This window comes from Pleurodeles waltl, chromosome 2_2 (genome assembly GCF_031143425.1).
Source record: "Pleurodeles waltl isolate 20211129_DDA chromosome 2_2, aPleWal1.hap1.20221129, whole genome shotgun sequence".
NCBI classification, from domain to species: Eukaryota; Metazoa; Chordata; class Amphibia; order Caudata; family Salamandridae; genus Pleurodeles; species Pleurodeles waltl.
This window is the reverse complement of record NC_090439.1, coordinates 528,333,643-528,354,688: the sequence shown is the minus strand read 5'-3', so window position 1 is coordinate 528,354,688 and position 21,046 is coordinate 528,333,643. Positions and strand designations below refer to the sequence as shown.

The following is a 21,046-nucleotide window of genomic DNA, read 5'->3' as shown; positions in this document are numbered from 1 at the left end:
TTGAAAGTCCATGCTCCTCAGTGTAAGCCAGTTTTTTCGGCTACGAAACTGGCTTTTTTGGGATCGAAAAAAGATGGAGTCGAAGATGGTCTCAATTCCAAAAAAGATTTGACATTTCGACTTGGAAGATCGGTGTTTGCTTGGTTCGGAAACGGAGCTTCGACTCGAATCCAATGGCTTCGGAGAAGTGGCCTTTTTTGGTGCCAAACTTGTGGGTTGGTCACCGAAGGCCATGGCCTTCAGGCAGTGGTGTTCCCAAGGCCTTATGTTTCTGCTTGGATAGGACAGGGGCAGGCGTACTCACGTGCTGTCCTGCCGTGACTGGTCTGTCCTCCTCGGATTCCTGGTCAAAGTCAGATCCTCAAACGGAGACAGCAGTCTGCATGACCTCTTCGACGTCGAGATGTTCGGTGCTTTTGGATGCCATCTCGAGTCTCTGTGCTCTTCTGTCTCGGAGCGTCTTCTTGGATCGGAAGGATCTGCAGGCCTCACAATTTTCTTTCTGATGGTCTGGGGAGAGGCAGAGATTACAGACAGGATGTTTGTCCGAATATGGGAATTTAGCGTGGCTCCGAGGACAGAATCGGAATGGAGTCTGGTCCATGAGGCTTCCACACGGTCGACCCGAAGAGGCAGTTGGGCACGGGCACCCCGAAGGGCGAGTAAAGATGTTTGATCCGATGGTACCGAAGTGTCGATAGAAGGTGTAACGCGATCGAAACAATACTGACGAGAAATAAAGAGTTTAAGCTTTTCCGAATCAAACTATCTGAGCAAAAGGAAACATGTCAGAGTTGATGCCCATGCGCAATGGAGCCGAAGAGGAGTCTATGCACAGCAGCTACACATGCCATTGAACGAATATATATATATATATATATATATATATATATATATATATAGTAAGGAAATGCCTCCTTGGCATGGTTGCCCCCTGACTTTTTGCCTTTGCTGATGCTATGTTTACAACTGAAAGTGTGCCGAGGCCTGCTAACCAGGCCCCAGCACCAGTGTTCTTTCCCTAACCTGTACTTTTGTATCCACAATTGGCAGACCCTGGCATCCAGATAAGTCCCTTGTAACTGGTACTTCTAGTACCAAGGGCCCTGATGCCAAGGAAGGTCTCTAAGGGCTGCAGCATGTCTTATGCCACCCTGGAGACCTCTCACTCGGCACAGACACCCTGCTTGCCAGCTTGTGTGTGCTAGTGAGAACAAAACGAGTAAGTCGACATGGCACTCCCCTCAGGGTGCCATGCCAGCCTCACTGCCTATGCAGTATAGGTAAGACACCCCTCTAGCAGGCCTTACAGCCCTAAGGCAGGGTGCACTATACCATAGGTGAGGGTACCAGTGCATGAGCATGGTACCCCTACAGTGTCTAAACAAAACCTTAGACATTGTAAGTGCAGGGTAGCCATAAGAGTATATGGTCTGGGAGTTTGTCAAACACGAACTCCACAGCACCCTAATGGCTACACTGAAAACTGGGAAGTTTGGTATCAAACTTCTCAGCACAATAAATGCACACTGATGCCAGTGTACATTTTATTGCAAAATACACCACAGAGGGCACCTTAGAGGTGCCCCCTGAAACTTGACCGACTGTCTGTGTAGGCTGACTAGTTCCAGCAGCCTGCCACACTAGAGACATGTTGCTGGCCCCATGGGGAGAGTGCCTTTGTCACTCTGAGGCCAGTAACAAAGCCTGCACTGGGTGGAGATGCTAACACCTCCCCCAGGCAGGAGCTGTAACACCTGGCGGTGAGCCTCAAAGGCTCACCCCTTTGTCACAGCACCGCAGGACACTCCAGCTAGTGGAGTTGCCCGCCCCCTCCGGCCCCGGCCCCCACTTTTGGCGGCAAGGCCGGAGAAAATAATGAGAATAACAAGGAGGAGTCACTGGCCAGTCAGGACAGCCCCTAAGGTGTCCTGAGCTGAGGTGACTAACTTTTAGAAATCCTCCATCTTGCAGATGGAGGATTCCCCCAATAGGGTTAGGATTGTGACCCCCGCCCCTTGGGAGGAGGCACAAAGAGGGTGTACCCACCCTCAGGGCTAGTAGCCATTGGCTACTAACCCCCCAGACCTAAACACGCCCTTAAATTTAGTATTTAAGGGCTACCCTGAACCCTAGAAAATTAGATTCCTGCAACAACAAGAAGAAGGACTGCCTAGCTGAAAACCCCTGCAGAGGAAGACCAGAAGACAACAACTGCCTTGGCTCCAGAAACTCACCGGCCTGTCTCCTGCCTTCCAAAGAACTCTGCTCCAGCGACGCCTTCCAAAGGGACCAGCGACCTCTGAATCCTCTGAGGACTGCCCTGCTTCGACGACGACAAGAAACTCCCGAGGACAGCGGACCTGCTCCAAAAAGACTGCAACTTTGTTTCAAGAAGCAGCTTTAAAGAACCCTGCAACTCCCCGCAAGAAGCGTGAGACTTGCAACACTGCACCCGACGACCCCGACTCGGCTGGTGGAGGACCAACACCTCAGGAGGGACCCCAGGACTACTCTGATACTGTGAGTACCAAAACCTGTCCCCCCTGAGCCCCCACAGCGCCGCCTGCAGAGGGAATCCCGAGGCTTCCCCTGACCGCGACTCTCTGAAACCTAAGTCCCGACGCCTGGAAAAGACCCTGCACCCGCAGCCCCCAGGACCTGAAGGACCGGACTTTCACTGCAGAAGTGACCCCCAGGAGTCCCTCTCCCTTGCCCAAGTGGAGGTTTCCCCGAGGAAGCCCCCCCTTGCCTGCCTGCAGCGCTGAAGAGATCCCGTGATCTCTCATTGACTTACATTGCGAACCCGACGCTTGTTCTAACACTGCACCCGGCCGCCCCCGCGCCGCTGAGGGTGAAATTTCTGTGTGGACTTGTGTCCCCCCCGGTGCCCTACAAAACCCCCCTGGTCTGCCCTCCGAAGACGCGGGTACTTACCTGCAAGCAGACCGGAACCGGGGCACCCCCTTCTCTCCATTATAGCCTATGCGTTTTGGGCACCACTTTGAACTCTGCACCTGACCGGCCCTGAGCTGCTGGTGTGGTAACTTTGGGGTTGCTCTGAACCCCCAACGGTGGGCTACCTTGGACCAAGAACTGAACCCTGTAAGTGTCTTACTTACCTGGTAAAACTAACAAAAACTTACCTCCCCCAGGAACTGTGAAAATTGCACTAAGTGTCCACTTTTAAAGTAGCTATTTGTGAATAACTTGAAAAGTATACATGCAATTGAAATGATTCAAAGTTCCTAATGTACTTACCTGCAATACCTTTCAAACAAGATATTACATGTTAAATTTGAACCTGTGGTTCTTAAAATAAACTAAGAAAAGATATTTTTCTATAACAAAACCTATTGGCTGGATTTGTCTCTGAGTGTGTGTACCTCATTTATTGTCTATGTGTATGTACAACAAATGCTTAACACTACACCTTGGATAAGCCTACTGCTCGACCACACTACCACAAAATAGAGCATTAGTATTATCTATTTTTACCACAATTTTACCTCTAAGGGGAACCCTTGGACTCTGTGCATGCTATTCCTTACTTTGAAATAGCACATACAGAGCCAACTTCCTACATACATATATATATATATATACACATATATATATATATATATATATATATATATATATATATAGAGAGAGAGAGAGAGAGAGAGAGAAAATGTCACTTACCCAGTACATCAGAAAGGGAGGAGTCACTTGGTCCCGTCACTCAGACTTCTTCGAAGAAAAACAACTTGTAACACTCAGAGCCCAAAACTAGATGGCAGGAACAGTGCACAGCATCTGAATCTGCAGCGGAACATGCCACGAACTGATGTACACTGGGTGACATTTTATATATATATATATATTCGTTCAATGGCATGTGTAGCTGCAGATACACATGCTGTGCACTGTTCCTGCCATCTAGTGTTGGGCTCGGAGTGTTACAAGTTGTTTTTCTTCGAAGAAGTCTGAGTCACGGGACCGAGTGACTCCTCCCTTTCGGCTCCATTGCGCATGGGCATCGACTCCATCTTAGATGGTTTTCCCGCATAGGGTGATGTAGGAGTGGGAGAATGAGAATACTAAAGATGTCCATGCAATAGAATAGATATGTATGTACATAGTTTGTGGTAAAGGAATGTTTATTTACATATATATAATTTCTAATTGCAACTTATACGGCTACAGGCTCCCGGGGAGGTGGGAGGGCGCATGTGAATCTGCAGCGGAACATGCCACGAACAGATGTAGACTGGGTAAGTGACATTTTCCGTTCGATGGCATGTGTAGCTGCAGATACACATACTGGGCATAGACTACAAAGCAGTAATCCTCCCCAAGCGGTGGTTAGCCTGTAGGAGTTGAAGTTGTTTGAAATAATGTTCTTAGTACAGCCTGCCCTACTGTGGCTTGTTGTGCTGCTAACACATCTACACAGTAGTGTTTGGTAAACGTATGAGGTGTAGACCAAGTGGCTGCCTTACAAATCTCTGTCATTGGTATGTTACCTAGAAAGGCCATTGTTGCTCCTTTCTTTCTAGTGGAGTGTGCCTTTGGTGTAATGAGTAACTCTTTTAGCTTTGAGGTAACAGGTTTCTATGCATTTGACTATCCATCTGGCTATGCCCTGTTTGGATATGGGGTTACCAGCATGGGGTTTTCGGAAAGCAACAAACAATTGCTTAGTTTTACGAAATGGTTTGGTTCTGTCTACAGGGAGTGCAGAATTATTAGGCAAGTAGTATTTTTGAGGATTAATTTTATTATTGAACAACAACCATGTTCTCAATGAACCCAAAAAACTCATTAATATCAAAGCTGAATATTTTTGGAAGTAGTTTGTTTTTAGTTTTAGCTATGTTAGGGGGATATCTGTGTGTGCAGGTGACTATTACTGTGCATAATTATTAGGCAACTTAACAAAAAAAAATATATACCCATTTCAATTATTTATTATTACCAGTGAAACCAATATAACATCTCAACATTCACAAATATACATTTCTGACATTCAAAAACAAAACAAAAACAAATCAGTGACCAATATAGCCACCTTTCTTTGCAAGGACACTCGAAAGCCTGCCATCCATGGATTCTGTCAGTGTTTTGATCTGTTCACCATCAACATTGCGTGCAGCAGCAACCACAGCCTCCCAGACACTGTTCAGAGAGGTGTACTGTTTTCCCTCCTTGTAAATCTCACATTTGATGATGGACCACAGGTTCTCAATGGGGTTCAGATCAGGTGAACAAGGAGGCCATGTCATTAGATTTCCTTCTTTTATACCCTTTCTTGCCAGCCACGCTGTGGAGTACTTGGGCGCGTGTGATGGAGCATTGCCCTGCATGAAAATCATGTTTTTCTTGAAGGATGCAGACTTCTTCCTGTACCACTGCTTGAAGAAGGTGTCTTCCAGGAACTGGCAGTAGGACTGGGAGTTGAGCTTGACTCCATCCTCAACCCGAAAAGGCCCCACAAGATCATCTTTGATGATACCAGCCCAAACCAGTACTCCACCTCCACCTTGCTGGCGTCTGAGTCGGAGTGGAGCTCTCTGCCCTTTACCAATCCAGCCACGGGCCCATCCATCTGGCCCATCAAGACTCACTCTCATTTCATCAGTCCATAAAACCTTAGAAAAATCAGTCTTGAGATATTTCTTGGCCCAGTCTTGACGTTTCAGCTTGTGTGTCTTGTTCAGTGGTGGTCGTCTTTCAGCCTTTCTTACCTTGGCCATGTCTCGGAGTATTGCACACCTTGTGCTTTTGGGCACTCCAGTGATGTTGCAGCTCTGAAATATGGCCAAACTGGTGGCAAGTGGCATCGTGGCAGCTGCACGCTTGACTTTTCTCAGTTCATGGGCAGTTATTTTGCGCCTTGGTTTTTCCACACGCTTCTTGCGACCCTGTTGACTATTTTGAATGAAACGCTTGATTGTTCGATGATCACGCTTCAGAAGCTTTGCAATTTTAAGAGTGCTGCATCCCTCTGCAAGATATCTCACTATTTGACTTTTCTGAGCCTGTCAAGTCCTTCTTTTGACCCATTTTGCCAAAGGAAAGGAAGTTGCCTAATAATTATGCACACCTGATATAGGGTGTTGATGTCATTAGACCACACCCCTTCTCATTACAGAGATGCACATCACCTAATATGCTTAATTGGTAGTAGGCTTTCGAGCCTATACAGCTTGGAGTAAGACAACATGCATAAAGAGGATGATGTGGTCAAAATACTCATTTGCCTAATAATTCTGCACTCCCTGTATATAGTACATTAGTGCTCTTTTTATATCTAATGTATGCAGTGCTCTTTCTGCTACTGAGTCTGGCTGTGGGAAGAAGACTGGGAGTTCCAAAGTTTGGTTTAAATGAAACGGTGAAATTACTTTTGGTAGAAATTTTGGATTAGTGTGGAGAATCACTTTATGTTTGTGTACTTATATAAATAGTTCTTCGATAGTGAACGCCTGTATTTCACTAACTCTTCGTAGTGAAGTGATGGCTATTAGAAATGCTACCTTCCAGGTTAAGAATTGGATTTGGCAAGAATGCATGGGTTCAAAAGGTGAGCCGTGTAAGTACAATATTAAGATTCCAAGAGGGCACTGGATCCTTTTTAGTCCTTCCATAAAGGCTTTATTAACTGGTATTCTAAAAAGTGACTTTGTATATTTAATCTGCAGGTAAGCAGAGATTGCAGTGAGATGAATTTTGATTGAGCAAAAAGCAAGATTTGCTTTTTATAGGTGTAGTAAATAACTCACAATGTTTTGTATGGAAGCATCTAACTGTGTGATTTGGTTGGCTTGGGAGTAGTAAACAAACCTTTTCCATTTATTAGCATAACAATGCCTTGTTGTTGGTTTCCTTGCCTATTTAATGACTTCCATACACTCATTTGAAAGGTTTAGATAGCCAAATTTTAAGACTTCAGGAGCCAGATTGCTAGATTGAGCGATGCTGGATTGGGGTGTCTGATCTGTTTGTGTTGTGTTAACAGATCTGGTCTGTTTGGGAGTTTGATGTGAGGTACTACTGAGAGGTCCAACAGTGTGGTGTACCACGGTTGACAAGCCCACGTTGGTGCTATAAGTATTAGTTTGAGTTTGTTTTGACTCAGTTTGTTGACTAGAAAAGAAACGAGGGGGAGAGGAGGAAAAGCGTAAGCAAATATCCCTGACCAATTGATCCACAGAGCATTGCCCTTGGACTGAGGGTGTGGATATCTGGATGCGAAGTTTTGGCATTTTGCGTTTTGTTGCGAACAGATCTAGGTCTGGTGTCCCCCAGTGGTGAAAGTATTTTTGGGGTTTTATTTCCCACTCGTGAGTTTGCTGGTGATCTCGACTGAGCTGGTCGGCTAGCTGATTGTAAATGCCTGGTATATATTGCGCTATGAGGCTTTTTTTTGTGAATTGCCAAATGCCAAATTTTTTGTGTCAGCAGGCATAGTTGTGACGAGTGTGTCCCCCCCCCCTGTTTGTTTACATAGTACATTGTTGTCATATTGTCTGTCTTGACAAGAATATGTTTGTGGACTAGAAGGGGTTGAAAGGCTTTTAGTGCTAGGGAAACCGCTAGCAGTTCTAAGTGATTTATGTGTAGTTGTATTTGTTGATTGTCCCATTGTCCTTGTATATTGTGATTGTTGAGGTGTGCTCCCCACCCAATCATTGAAGCATCTGTTGTGAGATTGGCGTGAGGCACCGGGTCTTGAAATGGCCGCCCTTTGTTTAAATTTACAGGGTTCCACCATTGAAGCGAAAAGTGTGTTTGGCGATCTATCAATACTAGTTCCTGAAGTTGACCCTGTGCCTGCGTCCATTGTTTTGCTAGGCACTGCTGTAAGGGCCGCATGTATAGCCGTGCGTTTGGGACAATAGCGATGCATGACGCCATCATACCTAGGAGTTTCATGACAAACCTGACTGTGTACTGGTGATTTGGTTGTATGTTTGACACCATAGTTTGAAATGATTGAACTCTCTGTGGGCTTGGAGTGGCAATTGCTCTTTGTGTGTTGAGTGTTGCTCCCAAGTATTGTTGTAGTTGAGATGGTTGCAAGTGAGATTTTTGGTAATTTATAGAGAAGCCTAGTTTGTGTAGGGTATCTATTACATACTGCGTGTGATTTTGACAACGCTGTTGAGTGTTGGCTTTTATTAGCCAGTCGTCGAGACATGGGAATACATGCATGTGATGTCTCCTTATATGAGCTGCTACTACAGCGAGGCATTTTGTAAATACTCTGGGTGCTGTTATCCCGAAGGGCAGTACCTTGAATTGGTAATGTTTGCCCTGTATGACAAATCTGAGGTATTTTCCGTGAGATGGACGGATGGGTATATGGAAATACACATCTTTTAGATCCAGTGTTGCCATGCATTCTCCATGTTTTAGTAAGGGAACTACATCTTGTAGTGTGACCATGTGGAAATGTTCTGATTTGATGAAGAGGTTTAATGTCCCGAGATCTAAAATTGGTCTTAGTGTTTTGTCTTTTTGGGAATAAGGAAATATAGGGAATAAACCCCTGTTCCTTTTTGGTGGTGAGGTACTAGTTATATGGCTTGTTTTGTTATTAGTGCTTGTACCTCTATTTATAACAGGTCTAGATGTTGTGCCGACAGTTTGTGCGCTCTTGGGGGAACATCTGGGGCGAAATATGTGAACTCTATACAGTAACCATGTTGGAGAATTGATAGAACCCAGGTGTCCGTGGTTATTTCTGACCAATGTTTGTGGTAAAGTGTTAATCTTCCCTCTACTGGTGACGGGTGTTGGGGAAGTGACACATTGAAATCACTGTTTGTTGCTGGGGCCCTACTTGGTGGGCTGAAGCTTTCCCCTTGATCTTGGGAATTGTCTCCTGAAGGATCCGCGAAACCCCTCTCTGATATTGGGACTGGCAGGTGGGTTTTGCTTGAGAGGTGGATGCCTCTTCAGGTTGCTGTCTAAAACCTCCCCTAAAATGAAAATGTCACTTACCCAGTGTAAGGAAATGCCTCCTTGGCATGGTTGCCCCCTGACTTTTTGCCTTTGCTGATGCTATGTTTACAATTGAAAGTGTGCTGAGGCCTGCTAACCAGGCCCCAGCACCAGTGTTCTTTCCCTAACCTGTACTTTTGTATCCACAATTGGCAGACCCTGGCATCCAGATAAGTCCCTTGTAACTGGTACTTCTAGTACCAAGGGCCCTGATGCCAAGGAAGGTCTCTAAGGGCTGCAGCATGTCTTATGCCACCCTGGAGACCTCTCACTCAGCACAGACACACTGCTTGCCAGCTTGTGTGTGCTAGTGAGGACAAAACGAGTAAGTCGACATGGCACTCCCCTCAGGGTGCCATGCCAGCCTCTCACTGCCTATGCAGTATAGGTAAGCCACCCCTCTAGCAGGCCTTACAGCCCTAAGGCAGGGTGCACTATACCATAGGTGAGGGTACCAGTGCATGAGCATGGTACCCCTACAGTGTCTAAACAAAACCCTAGACATTGTAAGTGCAGGATAGCCATAAGAGTATATGGTCTGGGAGTCTGTCAAACACGAACTCCACAGCACCATAATGGCTACACTGAAAACTGGGAAGTTTGGTATCAAACTTCTCAGCACAATAAATGCACACTGATGCCAGTGTACATTTTATTGTAAAATACACCACAGAGGGCACCTTAGAGGTGCCCCCTGAAACTTAACCAACTATCTGTGTAGGCTGACTGGTTCCAGCAGCCTGCCACACTAGAGACATGTTGCTGGCCCCATGGGGAGAGTGCCTTTGTCACTCTGAGGCCAGTAACAAAGCCTGCACTGGGTGGAGATGCTAACACCTCCCCCAGGCAGGAGCTGTAACACCTGGCGGTGAGCCTCAAAGGCTCACCCCTTTGTCACAGCCCAGCAGGGCACTCCAGCTTAGTGGAGTTGCCCGCCCCCTCCGGCCACGGCCCCCACTTTTGGCGGCAAGGCTGGAGGGAACAAAGAAAGCAACAAGGAGGAGTCACTGGCCAGTCAGGACAGCCCCTAAGGTGTCCTGAGCTGAGGTGACTCTTACTTTTAGAAATCCTCCATCTTGCAGATGGAGGATTCCCCCAATAGGGTTAGGATTGTGACCCCCTCCCCTTGGGAGGAGGCACAAAGAGGGTGTACCCACCCTCAGGGCTAGTAGCCATTGGCTACTAACCCCCCAGACCTAAACACGCCCTTAAATTTAGTATTTAAGGGCTACCCTGAACCCTAGAAAATCAGATTCCTGCAACTACAAGAAGAAGGACTGCCTAGCTGAAAACCCCTGCAGCGGAAGACCAGAAGACGACAACTGCCTTGGCTCCAGAAACTCACCGGCCTGTCTCCTGCCTTCCAAAGATCCTGCTCCAGCGACGCCTTCCAAAGGGACCAGCGACCTCGACATCCTCTGAGGACTGCCCCTGCTTCGAAAAGACAAGAAACTCCCGAGGACAGCGGACCTGCTCCAAGAAAAGCTGCAACTTTGTTTCCAGCAGCTCCAAAGAACCCTGCAAGCTCCCCGCAAGAAGCGTGAGACTTGCAACACTGCACCCGGCGACCCCGACTCGGCTGGTGGCGATCCAACACCTCAGGAGGGACCCCAGGACTACTCTAAGACTGTGAGTACAAAAACCTGTCCCCCCTGAGCCCCCACAGCGCCGCCTGCAGAGGGAATCCCGAGGCTTCCCCTGACCGCGACTCTTTGAACCTAAAGTCCCGACACCTGGGAGAGACCCTGCACCCGCAGCCCCCAGGACCTGAAGGACCGGACTTTCACTGGAGGAGTGACCCCCAGGAGTCCCTCTCCCTTGACCAAGTGGAGGTTTCCCCGAGGAACCCCCCCCTTGCCTGCCTGCAGCGCTAAAGAGATCCCTAGATCTCCCATTGACTTCCATTACAAACCCGACGCTTGTTTCTACACTGCACCCGGCCGCCCCCGCGCTGCTGAGGGTGAAATTTCTGTGTGGGCTTGTGTCCCCCCCGGTGCCCTACAAAACCCCCCTGGTCTGCCCTCCGAAGACGCGGGTACTTACCTGCAAGCAGACCGGAACCGGGGCACCCCCTTCTCTCCATTCTAGCCTATGTGTTTTGGGCACCACTTTGAACTCTGCACCTGACCGGCCCTGAGCTGCTGGTGTGGTGACTTTGGGGTTGCTCTGAACCCCCAACGGTGGGCTACCTTGGACCAAGAACTGAACCCTGTAAGTGTCTTACTTACCTGGTAAAACTAACAAATACTTACCTCCCCTAGGAACTGTGAAAATTGCACTAAGTGTCCACTTTTAAAACAGCTATTTGTGAATAACTTGAAAAGTATACATGCAATTTTTATGATTTAAAGTTCCTAAAGTACTTACCTGCAATACCTTTCAAATGAGCTATTACATGTAGAATTTGAACCTGTGGTTCTTAAAATAAACTAAGAAAAGATATTTTTCTATATAAAAACCTATTGGCTGGATTTGTCTCTGAGTGTGTGTACCTCATTTATTGTCTATGTGTATGTACAACAAATGCTTAACACTACTCCTTGGATAAGCCTACTGCTCGACCACACTACCACAAAATAGAGCATTAGTATTATCTCTTTTTACCACTATTTTACCTCTAAGGGGAACCCTTGGACTCTGTGCATGCTATTCCTTACTTTGAAATAGCACATACAGAGCCAACTTCCTACACCCAGTGTACATCTGTTCGTGGCATCAGTCGCAGTAGATTTGCATGTTCTGCAATAGCTCGCCATCTGGTGTTGGGCCGGAGTGTTACAAGTTGTTTTTCTTCGAAGAAGTCTTTCGAGTCACGGGACCGAGTGACTCCTCCTTTTGTCTCCATTGCGCATGGGCGTCGACTCCATCTTCGATTGTTTTTCCCCGCAGAGGGTGAGGTAGGAGTTGAATTGTAGTAATAGTGCCCATGCAATGGAGTGACTAAGTATGCACCTATTTAAGGTTGAGATGATACATATATAAATAATTGAAGGTAACTTCCAAACTGCTACAGGCTCCCGGGGAGGCGGGTGGGCACATGCGAATCTACTGCGACTGATGCCACGAACAGATGTACACTGGGTAAGTGACATTTTCAGTTCGATGGCATCTGTCGCTGTAGATACGCATGTTCTGCATAGACTAGTAAGCAGTTATCTCCCCAAAAGCGGTGGATCAGCCTGTAGGAGTGGAAGTAGTCTGAAATAATGTTCTTAATACGGCTTGACCTACTGTGGCTTGTTGTGCGGATAACACGTCTACACAGTAGTGCTTGGTGAATGTGTGAGGCGTAGACCATGTGGCTGCCTTACATATTTCTTGCATTGGGATGTTTCCTAGAAAGGCCATGGTAGCACCTTTCTTTCTGGTTGAGTGTGCCCTTGGTGTAATGGGCAGCTGTCGTTTAGCTTTAAGGTAGCAGATTTGGATGCATTTAACTATCCATCTGGCTATACCTTGTTTTGATATTGGGTTTCCTGCATGAGGTTTTTGAAATGCAATAAATAGTTGTTTAGTCTTTCTGATGTTTTTTGTTCTGTCAATGTAATACATCAATGCTCTTTTGACATCTAATGTATGTAGTGCCCTTTCAGCTACGGTATCTGGCTGTGGAAAGAACACTGGAAGTTCCACTGTTTGATTTAGATGGAACGGTGAAATAACCTTTGGCAAAAATTTAGGATTGGTCCTTAGGACGACCTTATTCTTGTGTAGTTGTATAAAAGGTTCCTGTATTGTAAACGCCTGAATCTCGCTTACTCTTCTTAGGGAAGTAATGGCGATGAGAAATGCCACCTTCCAGGTTAGGAACTGTATGTCGCAGGGGTGCATGGGTTCAAAAGGTGGACCCATAAGTCTAGTTAGGACAACATTTAGGTTCCATGAAGGAACAGGTGGTGTTCTTGGTGGTATAATTCTCCTAAGGCCCTCCATGAATGCTTTAATGACTGGTATCTTATATAGGGAAGTTGAATAGGTAGTCTGCAGGTATGCAGATATTGCTGCAAGGTGTATTTTAATGGAAGAGAAAGCCAGGTTAGATTTTTGTAAGTGAAGCAAGTAACCCACTACATGTTCTGGAGTTGTGTGTAATGGTTGTATTTGATTAATATGGCAGTAGCAAACAAACCTCTTCCATTTACTTGCATAGCAGTGCCTGGTGGATGGCCTTCTGGCTTGTTTTATGACTTCCATACATTCTTGGGTAAGGTGTAAGTGCCCGAATTCTAGGATTTCAGGAGCCAGATTGCTAGATTCAGCGATGCTGGATCTGGGTGTCTGATGTTTTGGTTGTGCTGTGTCAACAGATCTGGCCTGTTGGGCAATTTGATGCAGGGTACTACTGATAGGTCTAGCAGCGTTGTGTACCAGGGTTGCCTTGCCCAAGTTGGTGCTATCAATATGAGTTTGAGTTTGCTTTGACTGAGTTTGTTTACCAGGTAAGGAAGGAGAGGGAGAGAAGGAAAAGCGTAAGCAAATATCCCTGACCAGTTCATCCATAGGGCATTGCCTTGGGATTGTTCGTGTGGGTATCTGGATGCGAAGTTTTGGCATTTTGCGTTCTCCCTTGTCGCAAACAAGTCTATCTGAGGTGTTCCCCAGAGTTTGAAATAAGTGTTCAGAATTTGGGGGTGAATTTCCCATTCGTGGACCTGTTGGTGATCTCGAGAGAGATTGTCTGCGAGTTGATTTTGGATCCCTGGTATAAATTGTGCTATTAGGCGAATTTGGTTGTGAATTGCCCAACGCCAAATCTTTTGTGCTAGCAGGCTTAACTGCGTGGAGTGCGTCCCCCCCTGCTTGTTTAGATAATACATTGTTGTCATGTTGTCTGTTTTGACGAGAATGTATTTGTGAACTATTATTGGTTGGAAAGCTTTTAGTGCTTGAAAAACTGCTAGAAGTTCTAGGTGATTTATATGCAGTTTTGTTTGATGTACGTTCCATTGTCCTTGTATGCTGTGTTGATCGAGGTGTGCTCCCACCCTGTCATGGAAGCATCTGTTGTTATTACGTATTGTGGCACTGGGTCTTGGAAAGGCCGCCCTTTGTTTAAATTTATGTTGTTCCACCATAGAAGCGAGAGGTAAGTTTGGCGGTCTATTAACACCAGATCTAGAAGGTGACCCTGTGCTTGTGACCATTGTGATGCTAGGCACTGTTGTAAGGGCCTCATGTGCAGTCTTGCGTTTGGGACAATGGCTATGCATGAAGACATCATGCCTAGGAGTTTTAGTACCATCTTTGCGTGTATCCTTTGTGTTGGATACATGCGTTGTATGATGGTGTTGAAATTTCGAATTCTTTGTGGACTTGGAGTGGCTACTCCTTTTGATGTGTCTATTATGGCTCCCAGGTATTGTTGTACTTTGCGCGGCAGGATTTTGTGAAATTGACAGTGAACCCTAGTTTGAAGAGGGTTTGTATGATATGATTTGTGTGATTTGAGCACTGTATTAACGAATGGGCCTTGATTAGCCAGTCGTCTAGATATGGGAACACATGTATTTGCTGCCTTCTTATGTGTGCAGCGACTACCGCTAGGCATTTGGTAAAGACTCTTGGTGCGGTTGTTAATCCGAAAGGCAGTACCTTGAATTGGTAATGTATTCCTTTGAAGGTATTTTCTGTGCGATGGGTGTATTGGTATATGGAAATAAGCATCCTTGAGGTCTAAAGTTGCCATGTAGTCGTGTAGTTTTAGCAATGGCAATACTTCTTGTAGTGTGACCATGTGAAAGTGGTCTGATTTGATGAAAGTGTTCACTACTCTGAGGTCTAGGATTGGTCTCAGCGTTTTGTCCTTCTTTGGTATCAGAAAGTACAGTGAGTAAACTCCTGTGTTTATTTGTGTGGGTGGCACTAATTCGATTGCATTCTTTTGCAATAGTGCCTGCACTTCTATCTCCAGGAGATTGGAATGGTGTGTTGTCAAATTTTGTGCTTTTGGTGGTATGTTTGGAGGGAATTGTAGAAATTCTATGCAATAACCATGTTGGATAATTGCTAGAACCCAAGTGTCTGTAGTGATTTCCTCCCATGCTTTGTAATAATGACTTATTCTTCCCCCCACTGGTGTTGTGTGGAGGGGGTGAGTGACATGTGAGTCACTGTTTAGTAGTAGGGGTTTTGGGGCTCTGAAATCTTCCTCTATTTCTAGGGAATTGCCCTCCTCTATATTGTCCCCGAAAACCTCCTCTATACTGTCCCTGGTAACTGGACGGTGTTGCTTGTGAGGTGCTGGCTTGTGTGCTCTGACCCCGAAACCCCCCTCGAAAGGGCGTTTTTTTCGGAATGTGCTGTAATTCCCTCTGCTCTGCGGGGAGTAGAGTGCGCCCATGGCTTTGGCAGTGTCCGTATCTTTTTTGAGTTTCTCAATCGCTGTGTCCACTTCTGGACCGAACAGTTCTTTTTCGTTCATTTTTCATTAAAAGGCATATTGAGAACTGCTTGTTGAATCTCTGGTTTAAATCCAGACGTTCGGAGCCATGCATGCCTTCTGATAGTTACAGATGTATTAATTGTCCGTGCAGCTGTATCTGCAGCGTCCATGGAGGAACGGATCTGGTTGTTGGAAATGGTCTGTCCCTCCTCAACCACTTGTTTTGCCCTATTTTGTAAGTCCTTGGGCAGATGTTCAATGAGATGTTGCATCTCGTCCCAGTGGGCTCTGTCATAGCGCGCAAGTAGTGCCTGGGAGTTCGCGATGCGCCACTGGTTTGCAGCTTGTGCTGCTACTCTTTTACCAGCTGCATCGAACTTGCGGCTTTCTTTATCTGGGGGTGGTGCATCTCCAGATGTGTGAGAGTTGGCCCTTTTCCTAGCTGCTCCTACAACGACAGAGTCTGGTGGCAGCTGTGTAGTGATGAAAACCGGGTCTGTAGGAGGCGCCTTATACTTTTTTTCCACCCTTGGTGCGATTGCCCTACTTTTGACCGGCTCCTTAAAGATTTCTTTCGCGTGCCGGAGCATACCAGGGAGCATAGGCAGGCTTTGGTATGAGCTGTGGGTGGAGGAGAGTGTTGAATAAAAAATCATCCTCGACCTGTTCTGAGTGGAGGCTTACGTTGTGAAATTGTGCTGCTCTAGCCACCACTTGAGAATACGCGGTGCTGTCTTCTGGTGGAGATGGCTTCGTAGGGTATGCCTCCGGACTGTTATCTGACACTGGGGTGTCGTATAGGTCCCATGCGTCTTGATCTTGGTCACCCTGGCTTATGGTGGTGTGAGCTGGGGAGTGTGATGGAGTTCGTGCTGGTGAGACGTTAATCACGGGCGGAGGAGAGGGTGGTGGGGTAACTCTTTTCACCACTTTTGGTTGTGGTGTCTGTTCAGTCTGGAACTCCAACCTTCTCTTTCTCCTAATGGGGGGAAGGGTGCTTATTTTTCCTGTCCCCTGCTGTATGAAGATACGCTTTTGCGTATGGTCTACATCGGTTGCTTGTAGCTCTTCCTCAAACCTATGCTTTTGCATTTGGGAGGTTAGCGAGTGCTCTTCTGTATAAGAGCCTGAAGCTGGGTCGCTTGCAGTTTGTTTCGGCATCGAAACCCTGTCTGCGTGTTTTTTCGGCTCCGAGGTGACTTTTTTCTTTTTCGGGGCCGAAACCTCTCGGCGTCGATCTTCTTCGGTGCCGCTGTCTCGGCGTCGAGCCGTGTCCACACCGGCATCTCGGTGTCGAGGCTTGTCTCCAGCACTTTCTCGGTCCCGAGAAGGCTGCGTGCCGGTGTCTCGACCGGAGTCGGACGACCTCGGCACTGTTTGGGCCTTTTTCGGTGCCGACGGTCGGTCACCGAATTTATGGGTGGAGCCACGGCCGGATGGCAGTGGCGTCCCCTGGGCCTTGTAAATCTTTCTCTGTGTGGTTTTCGACGTCTTACTCACGGTTTGTGTATCGTCGAATCCTTCGGAGTCCGATTCTTGGATCGAGAAGGTACCTTCCTCTTCCTGCTCCTCGAACTCTCGGTGGGCTGTCGGCGCGGACGCCATCTGAAGTCTTCTGGCTCGACGGTCTCGGAGTGTCTTTCGGGACCGGAACGCACGACAGGCCTCACAGGTGTCTTCACTGTGCTCAGGTGACAGGCACAGGTTACAGACCAAGTGTTGGTCTGTATAGGGGTATTTATTGTGGCATTTGGGGCAGAAACGGAACGGGGTCCGTTCCATCGGCGTTCTTCAGCACGCGGTCGGGCCGACCAGGCCCCGACGGGGGATCGAAAAACTACCCCGAAGGGCACCGGAGCTCTTCGATCTTCGATGCGGTGTGGAATCTAAGTACGCCGATCCCGAACGCAACAATACCGACGAAAATCTTCCGAAATTAGCTAATTTTCCGTTCCGAAACTCGGAGCGACAGGAACACGTCGGAACCCGATGGCGGAAAAAAAACAATCGAAGATGGAGTCGACGCCCATGCGCAATGGAGACAAAAGGAGGAGTCACTCGGTCCCGTGACTCGAAAGACTTCTTTGAAGAAAAACAACTTGTAACACTCCGGCCCAACACCAGATGGCGAGCTATTGCAGAACATGCGTATCTACAGCGACAGATGCCATCGAACTTTGTGGTTTCCTAAATGTCCCTCTATACTGGGAAGAGTAGAGCGCGCCCATGGCTTTGGCCGTGTCAGTGTCTTTCTTCATCTTTTCGATGGCTGTGTCCACTTCCGGCCCAAACAGTTGCTGCGGATTAAATGGCATGTTTAATACTGCCTGCTGTATTTCCAGTTTGAATCCTGAGTTTCGTAACCAAGCATGTCTCCTGATTGTGACTGCTGTGTTTACAGTTCTTGCAGCAGTGTCAGCGGAATCCAGTGCCAAACAAATCTGATTGTTGGAGATGGCTTGCGCTTCCTCTACTACTTGTTGAGCCCGTTTTTGATACTCTTTAGGAAGATGTTGAATGATGTCACTCATTTCATCCCAGTGAGCTCGGTCGTAACAGGCGAGGAGGGCCTGCGAATTTGCGATACGCCATTGGTTGGCAGCTTGCGACGGCACTCTTTCCCGCTGCGTCAAATTTGCGACTCTCTTTATGAAGAGGTGGTGCATCTCCTGATGATTGGTGCCGCAAGGAAACGTGCAAACTCGCAACCACTACAGAGTCCGTTGGGAGCTGCTGCGTAATGAACACTGGGTCAGACGGGGTGGTTTGTACTTTTTTTTCCACCCACAGTGTGATGGCTCTTCCCTTTACCAGCTCTTGAAACACTTGCTGTGCATGCTTGAGCATGCCTGGTAGCATAGGCAGGCTCTGGTATGACGCATGTGTGGAAGCCAGGGTATTGAAGAGGAAGTCATCCTCCAATGGTTACAAATGCATACTGACATTATGGAATGTGGCAGCCCTGGCCAAGACTTGGGTGTACGAGGTGCTATCCTCTGGTGGAGATGATTTTGAGGGGTAGCACTCAGGGCTATTGTCCGAGACAGAGGGATCGTAGAGGTCCCAGGGAACTGCATCATCCTGCGTTTGCACAGTATGTGTGGGTAACTGTGCAGTGGGCGTACCAATTGGTGACCCTGTCCTTTGTGGTGAGATTTCTGGAGAAAAATGGCGAGTTGGTGATTTCTCTCTAGCCACTTTAGCTCTTGGCTGATCAGTCTCAGTCTCTGTTTGTGGTTGAAAAGCCAACTTTCTCTTAAATTTGAGGAGGGGCAGTTTGTATCTTTCCAGAATCCTTATGGATCTGTATTCGTGCCTGAGTTTGGTCAAACTCTTTAATGTCCAGCTCCTCTTCAAATCTGTGCCTCTCCTTGTTTGGAGAGCCCATGTTCCTCTGTATAAGAGGTCTTTTTCGGCTCCAAAGCCGGTTTTCTCGGCACCGAAATGCCCATGGTGATGGTTGGCCTCGACTCCGAAAGGCTCTTTCGAAGCTTAGTGGCTTCGACAAGGCGCTGTCTGCTTTTATCGACGCCGGGTTCTCTGCTCGAGTCGGAAGACTTCTGCACGATTTTGGTCTTTTTCGGTGCCGAAGGTGTTGCTTGGTCACCGCTTTTTTTTAATGGGTCGAGCCATGGCCTTCAGGCAGTGGCATCCCGAGGCCTTTTGTTTTTTCGGCTGACTTTGGGGTTGGGTCGGGGTAGGCATACTGACTTTTTGGCCTGCTGTCGGTCTCTGGAGTCGTCCGATTCCGATCCCTGGATGAAGATAGCCATCTCCTCCTCTTAAAGGCATGCGTCTCGCCCTCCGATCTCTCAAGGTCTTTTTCGACCAAAAGGCCTTGCAGGCCTCGCAAGTATCCTCTCTGTGCACCGGTGACAGACACAGATTACAGACCCGATGCTGGTCTGTATATGGATACTTAGCGTGGCACGTCGGACAGAAACTGAAGGGGGTCCGGTCCATGAGGCTTTGACGATGGGTGTGGTCGGGCCGACCAGGCCTCGGAAGCCCTGAAGGGCCACCGATACTGTTGTCTCGGTGCCGATGTATCAATAGAAGATCTTTCCTGAACGCAACATTACCAATGGTTTTTTCAATGATTTTAATACTGTCCCAATTCGAATCACGGAGCGAAGAGGAACACATCCGAACCCTATGGCGGAAAGAAAACAATCTAAGATGGTGTTGATACCCATGCGCAATGGAGCCGAAAGGGAGGAGTCACTTGGCCCCATGAATCGAAAAGATTTCTGCGAAGAAAAACAACTTGTAACACTCAGAGCCCAACACTAGATGGCAGGAACAGTGCACAGCATGTGTATCTGTAGCTACACATGCCATCGAATATATATATATATAAACACACACACACACACATATATATTTTTGTAATTGACCCTATGTGTAATCACTATTGATTTTTACTGGTTCTTTAAAAATATCCTCAGCATGGTTAAGCATGCCTGGAAGCATAGGGAGACACTGGTCCTCTTTACAATTAGACGTCAAGGTGTTCAATTTATAAAAAAAAAAAAAAAAAAAAAATATCATACTTAATGGGAATTTGTATGTCATTGTGCATTATGATACGCAGCTACCCAGGCTATAACCTTATTGTAATCAGTGGTATCCTCAGGTAGAGATGGCCTTGCTGGGTATAAAATCGGCACCATTGAGAAGAATGGGAACTGCGTCATATACATCCCATGGATCTACATCTGCTCGAGGATCTGATAAATCAACCCTATGTGGTGAAATAGGGCATTCTTGTGGAGCGAACTGTGTAGGTGAAGGTGGTGGAGTAGTAGGTGGTGGAGAAGCAGGGAGGGAAGGAGAAAGTGGTGGTGGAGGCTGTTTGTTTACAGAGTTTGGTAGGTGGAGGCCCAGCGTCTAAAGATTCTCGAAAAGTAAAGTTAATTTTCTTTTGATTGCTGGAGAAGAGGCTATGATCCTGCCTGTGTCCCGAAGTATATGGATATTTTGCTGTTTAGCATTCATAACCTCCAATGAGCTATATCTCTGATGACTCCTCAGTAGCTGGAGCATATCTACCACCGACCGGTTTCAGCTACGAAAGCTTGGATACCAAAAGCTTGAGTTGAGCTGAAAATGTTGGTTCCAAAAGCGCAGTGACTTTTTTCGGCTCAGAGTTGGAAGAATCAGATTTTCGGTTCGCTACCCGAAACAGATGCTGTTTGCCGAATGCAGTTTAGTCTTGTTTCAGTGCCAAACCCGAGGGTTGGTCATCTGAATGTATTTTTCAGGTCCGACCACGGCTTGAAGACAGTGGAGGACCAATTCAGAAGTCTTTAATGGTCTTTGGGTGGGACGGGGCTGGTGTACTCACGTACTGTGTCAGTGGGATGGATTGGCTTTCGACAACATAATCTTGATCCGAATCAGAGAGTCTGCAATGGAAACAGTTGTACACTGTGCCACTTCTTGCGCATGTTCTTAACCGAAGATGTCGGGGTGGGGTGTGCTCCGACGACTTTGACGCCATCTCCATTTGACGCACTCTTCGATCCTTAAGATCGAAACTACCGGCAAGTGTCAGTTTTCTTCTCAGTTATCCAGAGATTGCACACCAACTGTTGAACGGTGTAGGGAAATTTAGTGCGACACCGAGGGCGAAAACCCAAACTGAGCCTGTTCCATCAGCCTAACATTGTT

The 21,046-nt window shown here is 47.1% G+C and overlaps 1 protein-coding gene across 2 annotated transcripts in view; it reads right to left on the bottom strand.

The window, feature by feature from the left end:
- TAF4B (TATA-box binding protein associated factor 4b) overlaps positions 1-21,046 on the bottom strand; it is a 351,422-nt gene that overhangs the window by 243,022 nt on the left and 87,354 nt on the right. The gene's annotated exons all lie outside the window — the stretch shown is intronic.